Below are 16654 nucleotides of genomic sequence, written 5' to 3' on the forward strand. Positions count from 1 at the left end.
TTACAACGTTTATAAATTCAATATGATAATGTTTACACAACAAAGAATCATCTGTTATTATAGACACAATGACCACTGTATCTTACTGTAAGGAGGTAATGCAGAAGAAATTAGAAAAGTGGAAGAAACGATATCTTCAACACAACCTAATGACATGTTTAATGTCAATATCGAAACACACATCCAAATAAATTTCCTTGACTTGGTGATAAGTAAATGCAATGAAAAATATAAATTTGCTACCCATGAGATACCAACTATTACTAATGTAGTTATTAATGCAAGGTAGACTCACCCACAGCTAAACCAAGATAGCCTAGTTTTGAGCCATTCTCTAAGAATTCTTAACTTTGCAACATGTTGTTGACAATACTAATTATTTCATGAGTATTTTCTATAAATTGTATAAGATGATAAAGAATGTATTTACACTAAATCTCCAATGGCATCTATGAAATGGGTTACCAGTAAAAAAAAGAAAAAAGAAAAAAAGAGAGATCGAAGAAGAGAAGGAAGTATATGCTTCAATGATATAACAGACATGTTTCAGACAAAATAGGTCAATAGGTTCTCATACACACGATAAAAAGTAGGTTTTAAAGTTGAATATACAGTATAGTATGCCAAAAATTATAATATTAAAGTTCTGTAGCGTATAAACAAATCTGTGGTTGTTGTGATAAAGTTCATTTCTGCCAAACTTGCATAAACTTCATTACACACCAAAATGAATATTTGTACAATCATGTTGATAACACAATATGGTGAACACATCACCACTGGTATTCAATGACCAGTATTCAGTAACCAGTATCCAGTCAGCTCATGAGCAGAAAGACACTCTGTATAATGTATTGGAAGAAAAATCAATAACTGAAATCTACGCCAACCTGAAAAGTTCATAGAATCAACTCCCTTAGTGAACAACATGAATTTTATCATGACAATTGACAATTATAAAGACTTGTTACAACAGACTTAATTGTGGTAGTTTCTATATAATGTTTTGTGACCCTCTTTTCTTATTCAATGGACCGCTGGCCAGTGACAAAATCAATATGATCCACCAATATCATTACAAACTAGTGGCCTCCCTACACTGAAAAATAAAGGTTCTCCTGCACCCCAGCCTTTTCTAAGGTTCCTGCATGTAGAAGGACTGCCTGAATAGCAAGATAACCGCTGAGGTCACCTTGACCATCCAGTTCAACATATCTGTGTTTGTGCTTTCAGGCATATTTTACATAAGTGCTACTACTTTTAACACAACAGTTAATATTCATATGTAAGTAATTCCCACTCTTTCAAGTTCAAAAGTTAGTCACTGCATTGCACTTTTTACATCATCTTAGTTCACATTTTTGACTTTCCATTCTGACATTTAAATATTCTAAGTACTTTTTTTTTAAGATCTGTCACCAGTGCACCTGCAAGTGCCAAGATTTCTAAATGATAGTAATTATTTAAATCTCATGCACATTTTAAGTCAGTTCAGTTAAAAATTGTGTCCTCTACATTGTTTACTTATAAAGTTGTCATTTGTATGTAATTGGTTTATGTTCATATTACATAAAATCGGAAACACCATCATTTATATTTTCTTCTTGTAGATCTGATAGTTGCTGTAAAGTTGAAATCAGGTATCCGTTCAAATATAACAAACATACTAAGACTGTGAATTCTGTGATGTATTAAGTTAACGGATTGTTGACACTGCCATCAAATCCAGAACAGCATTAGTTAGACATTCTGCAGGAACTGGTATCACTTCTACACACAAGCTGGTGGAAATGACCCCTATGGAATAGTCTGTTAGGCGACGTATTTAACGTTGGCTGCGTGCAAGCGATAGAAAGTACTGGATGCTTATGTTCTAAATGTGAACATCAGCCAGCATGACCGAAAAAAAATCAGTTCATGGTCCATACCAAACTACTCATTTGGACAGTGTGACCATCTTGGTAATTTTTATGCTTAGTGGTGTCTAATTTTCTGCCATCTATCACATCTGACACCTTGATGCAAACTCTAGTATGGATTTTCATAAGTGAAGGATTTCCACATACAACTGTAAATAACAACCGTCAACAGCTAACATCACATTAGTTCAATGAGTTTTGCACTGGCAATGATATCAAAATGTTACTTCGATAACACTCCACCCACAGAGTAATGGATAATAGTGACAGAGGACACATTCAAGCATAAGCTGAATATTTCCCTAGGGAAGATGGGGAAGGAAACACAGAAGCAACGTTTTACCTATTCTAAAGCACATATCACACAATCCCAATAAACGAAAAAGCCCATCGGCGACACTTAATGAAAGAAGAGAATCTTACTGCACCTACTCCACTCCATTACACACGCCAAGCACCTCTTGTTTGAGGATGGGTGATGAAATTTGGTCCTGTACGTTTGGTAGGTCGATGTAGTGGGCCACCCATGGCCAGAGAATGTACATTTTCGTTGACAGACAGGGTGTCACACGGCACCAGAAAAACCAGCTCTAGCCACAGTAGTCACATCAACAACCACGTTAAAAAATATTAGGCTACCAAGGTACACGCCAGGGCAGCACTGTGAGGCATGAGCAGATATCCTCAACGGCGAGAGGCCAGCAGATTGTAACATCCCTTCACGGTCTTTTGATACACGACAGTCAATTGCTTGAATGACACATCTCATTTTTTAGTATCATAATATTCTCTAATTCATTTGATTTGAGTTGCATTGAAGCTAGTTGCCGGTTTTCACTCTTGTGGATTGGTAGTCGGAGGCCGATAAAACAGATTGTAGTAATACTTAGAAAGTTTATTTTTGTGCAAATATACACTTTTTAAATGGAGTAATGCCTATTGACATTAACAAATTAAAGTACGCTAAATTAGAACGTCAGTGTGTTGGTTGCAGTATTCTAATGAGAGTCCTTTACGAGATATCGTATTTTGAAAAATTTGGACACCGTTACTTGTTTCTGCAATTCAACTTACGTCGTTGCAATGTACGATGCTATGTTTGCTTACAATATTCTTGTGTGTTCCTTGAATGCATTGCATCTTACTAGTCAGTTAGTGTGTCACAGTCCATACAGTAGCTCTTGAGTGCACGACGAAATTTAAGAATGCAGAAAAAAACAACATGCTCATAGTGTAAGGAGAGTGTTAGAAGAACGCAGTTCGTTCTTGTACGTTGTATGCAGCAAGATAATCCAATAGACGTCAACCATCTCGGCAATTATTTATCAACCTCTTCAACCAGTTACGTGGAGGTGGTAGTGTAACACCCAGCCAACGTAACAGAAGGAAACAAGTGACGACAGAAGAGGGGGAAATTAATGTTCTTGTTGCAGTTGCTGCTGCTGATCCACAGCTTAGTTCCCGCGGACCCTCTAACCTAAAAAAAACCACCCAGTCCACGCCACACAGCCCCAGCTACCCGTGTAGCAGCCTCCTGCGCATAGTGGACACCTGACCTGTTCAGCGGAACCCGAAACCCAACCACTCTTTGGCGCAAGTCGAGGAATCTGCAGCCAACATGGTCGCAGAACCGTCTATGCCTCTAATTCAGACCCTCCACTCGGCTCTTTACCAGAGGTCCGCAATCGGTCCTGTCGACTATGCTGCAAATCGTCAGCTCTGTTTCCATCTTGTAAGCATGCCTGGCAGCCTTTACCACTTCTGTTAGCCGCTCGAAACCATAGAGAATCTCTTCTGATCCATAGTGACACATATTGGTACCGACGTGAGCAACCACCTGCAGTTGGCTGCACCCTGTGCTCTTCATGATATCTGGGAGGACCCTTTCCACATCTGGTATGACTCCACCCGGTATGCACACGGAGTGCACATTGGTTTTCTTACCCCTCTTGTCAGCCAAGTCCCTAAGGGGCTCCATAACGTGACTAACGTTGGAGCTCCCAACTACCAATAACCCCAGCTTCTGTGATTGCCAGGATCTTGCAGGCTGAGTGGTTTCCTCTGAAACAGGACAGGCGACAACACCTGGCTCAGAGACAGTATCAGCCACAAACAGCACCTGGAACTTGTTTGTGAGACAAACCGGGGAGGTCTTAAGTGCGGCCCCCTGGGAAGTCTTTGGTCGCCTGCTTCGCCCTGGGGCGACCTCCCACTCGACCACAGGTGAGGGGTCTGCCTCAGTGCGAGAAGTAACTGGGTTGGCCACCGGTGAGGACCGATCGGAGGACTCGCACGTGCTGGACGTCCTTTGGATCCCCTTGGTCGGCCCACAACAGTGGTGCCCATCCAATGCAGCCTCAAGCTGTGTGACCGAAGCCATCACAGCCGGAAGCTGAGAGAGAAGTGTCACCAACTCTGCTCGCATCCGCACACAACAATCGCAGTCCCTGTCCGTACTAAAGACCATGGAAAACTAAACAATGCAGATAAACGGACTATCGGCACGTGCTGCGCAACTCTACTGTGGACCCTGACGAAAACACACGAACTGTGTCTAGTAATTCGCAGATATTCAAATACCTAACCACCGAAGCACTCAGGTGAAACTAAATAATTTGCCCCTGATTAGGAACTTTTAATACGTCACAAAAGCGGGTTAGTTTCCGACGAAAACGAAAACTGAGGCAATTAGATATTAAATTTAGATGCAGAAACACAAGAAATTAAACTATTGGAGCACACAGATGATATAATAAAATTCGTTCCTGGTTAGGAACTCGTAAATATCACAAAAGCGGTTACTTCCCAGTTGCTGCGTCTGTCTCGGTCGGCTACTACTGCCCGACTTAAAACTGCCATTATAAAAACGAAACAAGACTAAAACTGCGCTAACAAAACAATCATCACTCCAGATGAACAGAACAAGCCAGGTCGACAACACAGGCGGTACTGAACTATTAATGAGTTGTACTATACAATCCTAGTTGCAGAAATCCGTACTACGCAGGCTCCGCCCACGGCAATGCTATTCTGGATCTTTTTGGGTACCCCCTCGAAAATACACTGCCCGACGAAAAGTGAAGCATCCAGAAGAGGAGAAGAAAACACAATCAAGCTTCGCAAGTTGAGAGTCAGTACGCTACTTCGATAATTACAAACTCGTGTCAAATTTACAAAGGACTTGGCAGTATGAGCAACACCTATCGCTATGACGTTATGAGCATCTGAGCTGGATAAATGTAATGATTCTATTAGGACTGGTGTCATAGAGCCCTTCTATCCTCTGTTGACGCAAGATGGCCCACTACTGCTATAACTAGTATTTAATGTCCTACATACTGTCACAGAGACAGTTGAGTTGTGTTGGTCTCACACCTTTTATTGGAAATAGATCTGGGGCTGTAGTTGGCGATGGGAGTACCTCAGTGGACCATTCATAGAAACATGCGCCCATTGTGGATGAGGAGTGGTTTGTTGAATAATGGAACCACGATACTAAAAACCCTAGAGGCACACATAAGGACGCAGGATCTCAGTGCCGTACCACTGTGTCACCAAATTTCCATCAATCACGGCCAGTCATGCCCTCAGCTCATACCTGGTGGCTCCCCACTCTACGATGCCAGGAATAACACTGCTGAGCCTCTCCAAAACATTTTAAGTATGGTATCTCACCTCAGGTCTCCACTGTATAATGATCATCTTAGGTACGCAGAACCACTACTCATCGCTGAAGACAACACAACACTGCTCATGACCAGTCCAAGCTCCCCACTCATGACAGCAAAGGGAAGCCTACACATGGGGCAGTAATTCTCTAGTCAGGCCGCTTCTATTCTGCGAACAGTGTTATGGGATGACGAGGAAGTTGCAGGGAAGCCAGCACGTAGGACGGTAATTCCCTAGTCAGACTGGTTCTAGGAACCAATGGCTTGGGGTGACCAGGATTCTACAGGGAGTCCATTGATTGTTACTGAAAGACAAGCACAGACGTGAAAGAGTTAAAATGTGTTTAGTACACAATATGTCAATCCTCTCCTGTGATGACCACACTTGGTCAAACAGAATCTTGACAACGAGTACACCTCCTATCCCATTATCATGCAGTCCAACATCAGATCACTGTCCCACTTGAATACGCCACAATACATATTGCACAATTCAATTAGCTGGACAGTCGGAGACTCATAATGAGGACCCTTTCAAGCCTTGTAATACGCTGATAACTTTATTTCAAATAAATATGCAACATCGTCTTGTCTATTAGACAATGCAGTAGTTGTTTCCCATGGGGCCTGTGAACTAGTCATCCTACTATCCTGACATTTCCAGGCATAGCATGTGAGGGTTAGGATGATGTTCCAACACTCGACACCCACGTACCACCCAACTGGAGTCATTTTTGCGTGGGAAGCTTCCCGTTGTCTGTGTCTTCCAGAGGGGAAAGGTTTTGGAGTCTGGCAGTTCTATTACTAACCATGCAGAATCAGAGAAGACAGATCTAGAGATGGCTACCAACAAGAGTGCGTACCTGGGTTGATCACAACGTCACTGTAATTGCCGCGGCAGCTCCGACATTGTTGGCCCTGACGCACAATATAATACAAGAACTGAACAACGTTTATCATCAACTTACTGCCAACTATGCGAAGTACTTTGGATATTCGCAAACTTCAGCTCTCTGCAAGGCGTCTGGTATCTGCCTGGCTGGATCACAAATAACCCACAACACCTCTACTAGGACTTGAGCCACACTCGCGACAAATTTTAATGATTTCATAAAACCTATCATACGATCTATAGAAAGGAAATGTGTCGTTTTACGCTCTTTACTTCATCATAAAACTGACTGTTGCAAACAGTTTATTTTATAAAATTATGAATGGGTATGTGATATAAACTCTTTGAAACGTTAAGTTACGGAGATCTCCACTGAGATTATGTCTTTATTTGCAAATTGTAAGCTACTGCACAGTTTTCAGGCTTTTTAAAGCGCATTCCCAGCGTCAGTACACTCGGGTTCTGCAACGAAACAATTCTCTGCTCACCTTTGTGAGGAACGTTTTGTGAGACACACTCCAGACGTCTGTGAGGTATCGCTACAAAACCATTGTATTGCTAAACTTTCGTATCATCCGTTGTGAAGTGCTTTTTTGGAGGATATTTCATCTACTTCCGTGTCAGCGACGCATTTTCAGAATCTTTCATCTAAGGGAATGGTGTTCCTCAAAGTAGTATATCAGGCTTCCTCCAAAACAGTCGTGAACAATATTCCAGCCATTCTGTCTCGTTCTGTTGAGAGTTTGTAAGCAGCTTCTCAGCTTTCTGTTTTTTTGTAGTCTTAAAACCCTGTTAACTTTTGCTGTGCTTAACGGACTGGGCCGTTACACAGTCATGCGCGTTTATACTTATCATTACAGCAGATGGTGGGTACTAATCCTTAAAAAACTGTTTTACATGATCGTTGCACCTTTTACATGACTATTGCGCCTGATCTCAGTCACGAATAAATTACGAATACATGTTCATCACACCCAAGGTGTTATTTTGTTTATAATTGCTGAATATTTTGAACTGAGCCAGCGGACGTACCTGTAGAGCTTACATGAATCTTGCAGCATTTGTTAGGTACTGAACTGAGTGAAACAATTTTATAACGCATCGGAAAGATATTTTTTCTCATCACACTATACCGTGTACCACAGAGGGGACTGCGGTGCCATTGCGAGATTTCGTGAAGATGAAATCATCAAAACGATCGCTGTGCATGATGTTTGGTCAGAGAATTGTGGTTTCTAGTCTTGTAAAGTCATCGTTAGTAATAGAAATTCGTGGATATACGGAGAATGGACAGAAAATGCACACACTTTTCTCAGACGGATGTCAATATGCAAATCAGTATAAGAGAAAATTGTACATGAAAGTCCACCTGCTCAGCTGAGTGGAAACGCGTTGCCTACTATGCGGCGGTCCTGGGTTCGATTCCTGACCACGTTGGAGATCTTCTCCCCTCGTGGACTGGGTGTTGTGTTGCCCTCATCATCATCCACCATCACCGACACGGAAGTCGCCCAAAGAGACGTCACATAAAATAAGACTTGCACCTCGGCGGCCGAACTTCCTCGGGTGGGGCCTCCCGGCCAACAATGGCACACGATCATATTTTGTAGATGAAAAGCAAATTGGACGACCTTCAAAAGCAATCGAATAATAGCCTGAATCTGTTCATGTTGTGATTAGAGAGATGGCAGTTTTCACAGCTAAGGTGATTATTATCGCATGTACGAGGCATACACACAAAAAGCTGGTCCCACTGTCTGACTAAAATGTGTAGAGTGGATGTATATATGTAACAGTGCGTATGGTAGCATTGTGTTTATGAACTGAAAATATTATATGCAAACCTTTCGATGTAATTCATACTAATATTATAAATGGAAAAATAAGTCTGTCCGCTACTTTTTCACGAGTAAACCGCTTAATCGATTTTGAAGAAATTTGGTATGGATATAACTTGAATGCCGAGGAAGGACATAGGCTACACTGAAAAGGGTATAGTACAAGATATTTATCTGAGGAATATTACGCGAATTATGGAAAAATATTTAGTTTTTGGAATACTTATTTAGTCTGGTGTGGGCTTGAGTTGTTTTTTCGGTCAGAGGGTCTCGGGAAAACACAAGAAGGGCATCATTCACAAATGGTGAAGACTGAACACGGGAAGAATGTAGATACAGGAACCATTGGTATAACAGTTGTAAATTGTCGTAGCTGTGTTAGGAAAGTACCAGAGCTCCAAGCGCTAATGGAAAGCACTGATGCTCAAATCGTTATAGGCACTGAAAGCTGGCTAAAGCCAGATATAAGTTCAGCCGAAATTTTTGCGAAGAACCTAACGGTGTTCCGAAAGGATAGGCTAAACACGGTTGGCGGTGGCGTGTTTGTTGCTGTCAGAAGTAGTTTAACTTGTCGTGAAATTGAAGTAGATACTTCCTGTGAGTTAGTATGGCAAGAGGTCATTGTTGGCAACCGGAATAAAATAATAATTGGCCCTTTTACCGACCTCCCAATTCAGATGATACAGTTGCTGAAAGGTCCAAAGAAAACTTGACTTTGATCTCAAACACGTACCCGATTCATACGATAATAGTTGGTGGTGACTTTAATTTACCCTCGATATGTTGGCGAAAATACATGTTTAATTCCGGAGGTACGCATAAAATATCATCCGAATTTGTGCTAAAGGCATTCTCTGAAAATTATTTCGAGCAGTTAGTTGATGAACCCGCGCGAATAGTAAACGGTTGTGAAAACACACTTGACCTGTTAGCAACAAATAATCCTGAGTTCATAACGAGCATCAAAACCGATTCAGGGATTAGTGAACACAGGGTTGTCGTAGCGAGACTGAATATTGTAATCCGCAAATCCTCGATATATAAGCGAGAAATGTACTTATTCAAAAAACAGATAAAAATTCACTTGAAGCCTTCCTGAGAGACAGTCTCCACTCATTCCAAATTAATAATATAAGTGTAGACCAGATGTGGCTTAAATTCAAAGAAATAGAATCGGCAGCAATTGAGAGATTTATTCCAAATAAATTAACAAACGACGGAGCTGATCCTCCTTGGCACACAAAACGGGTTAGCACACTGTTGCAAGAACAACGAAACAAACATGCCAAATTTAAACATACGCAAAATCCCCAAGATCGGCTATCTTTTACAGAAGCTCGAAATTTAGCGCGGACTTCAATGCGAAATACTTATAACAGTTTCCAAAACGAAACTTTGTCTCGAAACCTGGCAGAAAGTCCAAAGAGATTCTGGTCGTATGTGAAATACGTTAGCGGCAAGAAACAATCAATGCCTTCTCTGCGCAATAGCAATGGAGATACTATCCACGACAGTACTGCCAAAGCAGAATTACTAAACACAGCCTTCGGAAATGCCTTCACAAAATATGACGAAGTAAGTATTCCAGAATTCGAATCGAGAACAGCTGCCAACACGAGTAACGTAGAAGTAAATATCCTCGGAGTAGGATAAATCACTTAATTAAAACAAGTCTTCTGGTCCAGACTGTATACCAGCTAGGTTTCTTTTGGAGTACGCTGATGCATTAGCTCCATACTTAAGAATCATATAAAACCGTTCTCTCGACGAAAGATCCGTACCCAAAGACTGGAAAGTTGCACAGATCACACCAATATTCAAGAAAGGTAGTACGAGTAATCCACTAAATTACAGGCGCATATCGTTAACATCGATATGCAGCAGGATTTTGGAACATATTGTGTTCGAACATAATGAATTACCTCGAAGAAAACGGTCTATTGACACACAGTCAAAGTGGGTTTAGGAAACATCGTTCCTGTGAAACACAACTAGCAATTTATTCACATGAAGTGTTGAGTGCTATTGACAAGGGATTTCAGATCGATTCCGTATTTCTGGATTTACGGAAGGCTTTTGACAAGGTACCACACCAGCGGCTCGTAGTGAAATTGCGTGCTTATGGAATATCGTCTCAGTTATGTGAGTGGATTTGTGATTTCCTGTCAGAGGTTACAGTTTGTAGTAACTGACGAAAAGTCATCGAGTAAAACAGAAGTGATTTCTGGCGTTCCCCAAGGTAGTGTTATAGGCCCGTTGCTGTTCCTTATCTATATAAACGATTTGGGAGACAATTTGTGCAGCCGGTCTTCTGTTGCTTGCAGATGACGCTGTCGTTTATCGACTAATAAAGTCATCAGAAGATCAAAACAAACTGCAAAACGATTTACAAAAGTTATCTGAATGGTGCGAAAAGTGGCAGTTGACCGTTAATAACGAAAAGTGTGAAGTCATCCACATGACTGCTAAAAGGAACTGGTTAAACTTCAGTTACACGATAAATCAGTCTAATCTAAAAGCCGTAAATTCAACTAAATACCTAGGTATTACAATTACGAACAACTTAATATGAAATTTGGAAGGAACACAAAGAAAATTTTGTGGGGAAGGCTAACCAAAGACTGCGTTTTATAGGCAGGACACTTAGAAAATGTAACAGACTTACTAAGGAGACTGTCTACACTACGCTTGTCCGTCCTCTTTTAGAATACTGCTGCGCGGTGTGGGATCCTTACCAGATAGGACTGGCGGAGCACATAGAAAAAGTTCAAAGAAAGGCATCAAGTTTTGTATTATCGCGAGATATCGGAGAGAGTGTCACAGAAATGATACAGGATTTGGTATGGACATCATTAAAAAAAGGCGTTTTTCGTTGCGACGGAATCTCCTCATGAAATTCCAATCACCAGCTTTCTCCTCCGAATACGAAAATATTTTGTCGACACCGACCTACATAGGGAGGAACGATCACCGCTATAAAATAAGGGAAATCAGAGCTCGTACGGAAAGATATAGGCGTTCATTCTTTCCGCGCACTATACGAAATTGGAATAATAGAGAATTGTGAAGGTGGTTCGATGAACCCTCTGCCAGGTACTTAAATGTGATTTGCAGAGTATCCATGTAGATGTAGAGTGTGTTTAGATGTAGTCTTCACTTTTGATCTTGATCATATATCTGAAAATGCTTTTATTGTTTCGTATTTTCTACATAATACAGTTCAACGGAATTAATACAGTGCCTATGCAATCCTCTACTTGTTTGATTCATATTACACACTATAATATCAATTCCAATATTATAAAAACGGAAGGAAATCTGTCACGTTTTCACGACTAAACGGCGGAATCGATTTTGATGAAATTGCAGGTGGAATCTGCGTTGGCTACCGTCGACAAGCTTCTAGCTAATGCTCGAAGTTGCGGGGACGTCGGGGCGCCAGTGACGAGACCTGCGACACCTTTGGTGCCACTGGAATCCCCTGGTGGCCCGAACGTCGCAGCGGCTTCCGATACGCAACTTTTGACCGGTCCTTCCTCACTCCAAAGTGGGTGGCAGACAGTAGTGGGCTCGCGTGTCACTGGGCGGAAGGCGGAAGAGGGAGCAGTATCGGTGCTTCCCAGTGCTGATGATAACTCCGAGCCAGCACTGGATACCTCTCCTGTTAGGCCAGCGGTCGATTTTCCTGTCCTGTCCGGACAAGTACAGAGGGAGGGTATGCTAGTCATTGGGAACTCCAATGTAGGAGGGTGATGGAGCCCCTCACGGAAATTGTAGGCAAGGCGGGAAAGAATTCCAGTGTGCATTCGGTATGTTTGCCGGGAAGTTTCATCCGTGATGTGGAGGAGGCCCTGTCGGCGGCTATCGAGTGCACTGGGTGCAACCGGCTGCATGTAGTGGCACATGTCGGCCCGAATGACGCCTGCCGCTTGGGTTCTGAGGCCATCCTCGGCGCCTTTCGGCGGCTGGCTGATTTGGTGAAGGCAACCAGCAACGCACATGAGGTGCAGACTAAGCTGTCTATTTGTAGCATCGTACCCAGGGTTGATGGTGGTCCTCTGATTTGGAGCAGAGTGGAAGGTCTAAACCAGAGGTTCAGACGGCTCTGCAACGGTATAGGATGCGAGTTTCTCGACCTCTGCTATCGGGTGCAGAATTGTAGGGTTTCCCTTAATAGGTAAGGCGTGCACTACACGCAGGAAGCGGCTACTAGTGTAGCGGAATAGGTGTGGCGTGCACATGGGGCTTTTTTAGGTTAGAGAACCCCTCTCTTGGGAGCAAAGATGATTTGCCTGTTAAATCAGCCACAGCGACCTCAGAGAATCTTGGTCCTCGCAGATCAGAGATAGAAAACAATGTGATTTTAGTAAACTGCAGGAGCATCCAAGGAAAGATCCCAAAATTAGTATCGCTTACTGAACGTTATAATGCACAGATAGTATTAGGAAAAGAAATCTGGTTGAAGCCAGACGTCAAAGACAACGAAAACCTAAGTCCAGACCGGAATGTTTATCGTAAGGAGAGGTTAGTCGCCAATGGTGGCGGCGTGTTTATTGCAGTAAAAGAATTCGATAAAATCTAGCGAGGTTAACACGCATTTCGAATGTGAATTAGTCTGGGTGAAATTGAGTATCAAAGAAAGGTCAAAAATGGTAATCGGATGCGTTTATAGACCACCTGCGTCAGGATCTGTAGTTATAGAGCGCTTCAGACAGAACTTGCAGAATATCATTAGTAATTTTCCTGATCATGCCGTTGTAATAGGAGGTGACTTCAACTTGCCAGGTACAAATTGGAAGATTTATGCCATCAAAACTGGTGCCAGAATAGGGAATCGTGTGACATTGTTTTTAGGGATGGGAAAGATCTACCATGCTATAGCCGCGTTAGAAAGCGCTACGTAAACAAAGAACACTTCATCTCAAGTTCAAGAGAAGTAAAAACCTAGCTGACAAACAAAAGCTGAACGAAGCTAAAATGAGCGTAAGGAGAGCAATGAGAGAAGCTTATATCTTATAATTAAATGTAAAGGAAAATAGGCTGAATATATGAATGGAAGTTTGTGTTGTGGAGGGCACTCAGCCTGGGTAGTTCGTGCAGCAGTGTTAACGAAAGTGTTGTGGTGGTGTAATGGTTAGCATTTCTGCCTAGCAAGCAAGAAGACTCGGGTTCGAGTCCCGGCCGCAGCACAAATTTCAATTCGTTTCTTCTGCTTCTGTCATTATCGTAGAACGAGAAAAGTGTTCAATGATTCTGAAAGTAAGACGCTGTCAAACGATCTCAGTAAAACGCGAAGAGATTTTGGTCGTATGTAAAGTCAGTAAATGGTTCAAAATCGTCTATTCATTCTCTCAGCGACCACACCGGCACGGAAACGGAAGATAACAGAGAGAAGGCCGAAATACTGAATTCGGCCTTCCGAAGTTGTTTCACCGTGGAAGAACGTAACACTGTCCCTCCTTTCAATCGTCGTGCGAGCGTCGAAATGGCAGATATTGAGATAACCGATCGCGGAATTGAAAACCAGCTACAGTTGCTTAGTAGTGGAAAGGTTTCAGGACCAGATGATTTACCTATAAGATTCTATAAAAATTGTGTGAAAGAACTTGCTCCCCTTCTATCAGTAATTTATCGTAGATCGCTTGACCAACGAAAGGTACCTAACGACTGGAAAAAAGCACACGTCATTCCCGTTTCTAAGAAAGGCCGTAACGCATATGCACACAATTATAAACCTATATCGTTGACGTCAATCTGTTGTAGAAGTGTGGAACATGTTTTATGCTCAATGATTATGACGTCCTTGGAAAATGAACACCACCTTTGCGGAAATCAACATGGATTCCGCAAACAGAGATCCTGCGAAATTCAGCTCGCTCTGTTCCTCCATGACATCCACAGCGCAGTGGACAACGGTGTTCAGATTGATGCCGTGTTCCTTACTTTCAGTGAGACATTTGCCACCGTCCCCCATTGCTGTTTAATGAAAAAAATACTAGCTGACGAGGTATCGGAGCAAACCTGCAACTGGATTCAAGATTTTATTGCAGGTGGAACTCAACACGTCACTCTTGACGGAACTAAATCGACAGATGTAAAGGTTGTGGTGTCACCGCCAGACACCACACTTGCTAGGTGGTAGCCTTTAAATCGGCCGCGGTCCGTTAGTATACGTCGGACCCGCGTGTCGCCACTATCAGTGATTGCAGACCGAGCGTCGCCACACGGCAGGTCTAGAGAGTTTTCCTAGCACTCGCCCCAGTTGTTCAGCCGACTTTGCTAGCGATGGTTCACTGACAAATTACGCTCTCATTTGCCGAGACGATAGTTAGCATAACCTTCAGCTACGTCATTTGCTACGACCTAGCAAGGCGCCATTACCAGTCACTATTGATGCTATAAAACATGTACCGTCAAGAGCGATGTTCACCAATTATGGATTAAAGTTAAGTATTCCAGAAGCTCCGTACTTTTTTTACTAGACTCAACTCCTTTAACTGTTCCAGACCTCATGCCAGCCTGCGTGAGCTTAAACGCGTGCCTTTCGGCTTCCTCCTAGTGGCTTGGCTGTCTTGCCAGTCCACAACAAAAGTAATATCCGGAGTACCACAGGGAAACGTGATAGCACCGTTGCTGTTTACAGGATATATAAGTGATCTAGTAGAAAGCGTCTCATGCTCTTTAAGACTATTCGCAGATGTTGCAGTTGTTTACATCAAATTAGCAACGCCAGAAGATAGCAAGAATTTGCAGAACGACGTGCAGAGAATTGAGGAATGGTGCAGACTCTGCCAGTTGACCTGACCCTGAACGTAAATAAATGTAACATGTTGCGCGTACATAGGAAAAGAAATCCACTACTGTACAGCTACACTATTGATGACAAACAGCTGGAGACAGCGTCTGCCGTAAAATATCTAGGCGTAACTATCCAGAGCGACCTTAACTGGAATGACCACATAAAACAGATAGTAGGAAAAGCAGACACCAGACTCAGATTAATCGGAAGAATCTTAAGGAAATGTAACTCATCCAAGAAAGAAGTTGCTTATAAGGCGCTTGTTCGCCCGATTCTTTAGTATTGTTCATCTATCTGGGATCCCTATCAGGTAGGACTGACAGAGGAGATAAAGAAGATCCAACGAAGAGCGGCGCGTTTCGTCACGGGATCATTTAGCTGGCGAGAGAGTGTTACGGAGATGCTAAACAAATTCCTTTGGCAGACGCTACAAGAGAGGTTTAGTGCATCACGGAGAGATTTGCTATTGAAATTTCGGGACAGCATTTTTCAGGAGGAGTCAGACAACATATTACACCCCCCCCCCCCCCCACACACACACACACACAAACACACATACAAATCGCGTATTGACCACGAGGAGAAAATTCGAGGAACTAGAGCCAATACAGAGGCTTACCGACAATCATTCTTCCCACGCACTATTCGTGGGTGGAACAGGGTTGGAGAGATCAGATAGTAGTACCGAAAGTCCCCCCGGCACACACCATTATGTGGCTTGCGGAGTATGATGTAGATGAATATGAAATGTGGTATGAGTATGGCTTGAGCCCAGAGGAAGAAAATAGGCTATTTCGAAAATTCGTTTTAACTTTTTGAGAACTTACTATTTGTAAACATGGTATACGTGAGCGGGATGCAGACGACGCTTCCGTGGAGGTCGGTGACTCTGAGTGCTTATAGATTATTCCTTGACAGTACGAATCCCATGTTTACTCGTGCGCGTGTTTTCTGGAATTTTAAAAAGAATTAATACACCCTGGCGAAGCTGGACAGTTTTTACGGCGAAATATTCTAGAGATACGCCAATGAAATTCTCCGGTAAGCCCGAGAACGGTGTTTAAAACTATTACAGCGGGAAAGCCTCAAGAAACATATTAGGACCTATTAATGTTACTTATTTAACGGTATCCGTCGCAAAAGTAAGTCTGATTCAGCACATAATTCTTAGAGAGCTCGACCTGCGGAAGTTACTCGAACACAACAGATCTCGTATCACTCTCAGATCCGCCGGACCTTAGCGGAGAACATCATGCGGTCTTAAGAGTTGGAGGGACATCAGAAAAGTCTCAAGCCCGTCGCATTTTAGATGCTGTGTGTTACGCGCCTCCTATAGCTTTTGAGACACCTGAAGACTCACAGCCGGCCGGGGTGGCCGAGCGGTTCTAGGCGCTACAGTCCGGAACCGCACGACCGCTACGGTCGCAGGTTCGAATCCTGCCTCGGTCATGGATGTGTGTGATGTCCTTAGGTGAGTTAGGTTTAAGTAGTTCTATGTTCTGGAGGACTGATGACCTCAGAAGTTAAGTCCCATAGTG

The 16654-nt window shown here is 42.7% G+C and overlaps 1 protein-coding gene and 1 non-coding gene across 2 annotated transcripts in view; one reads left to right on the plus strand and one right to left on the minus strand.

The window, feature by feature from the left end:
• The window catches only part of LOC126474579 (cholinesterase-like), a 98378-nt gene that overhangs the window by 19943 nt on the left and 61781 nt on the right, over positions 1-16654 (minus strand). The window lies entirely within an intron of this gene.
• Trnaa-agc (transfer RNA alanine (anticodon AGC)) lies at positions 13434-13506 on the plus strand. Its single transcript has one exon. It is a non-coding gene; the product is annotated as a tRNA-Ala (tRNA).

Source organism: Schistocerca serialis, chromosome 4, assembly GCF_023864345.2.
Source record: "Schistocerca serialis cubense isolate TAMUIC-IGC-003099 chromosome 4, iqSchSeri2.2, whole genome shotgun sequence".
Classification (NCBI taxonomy): domain Eukaryota; kingdom Metazoa; phylum Arthropoda; class Insecta; order Orthoptera; family Acrididae; genus Schistocerca; species Schistocerca serialis.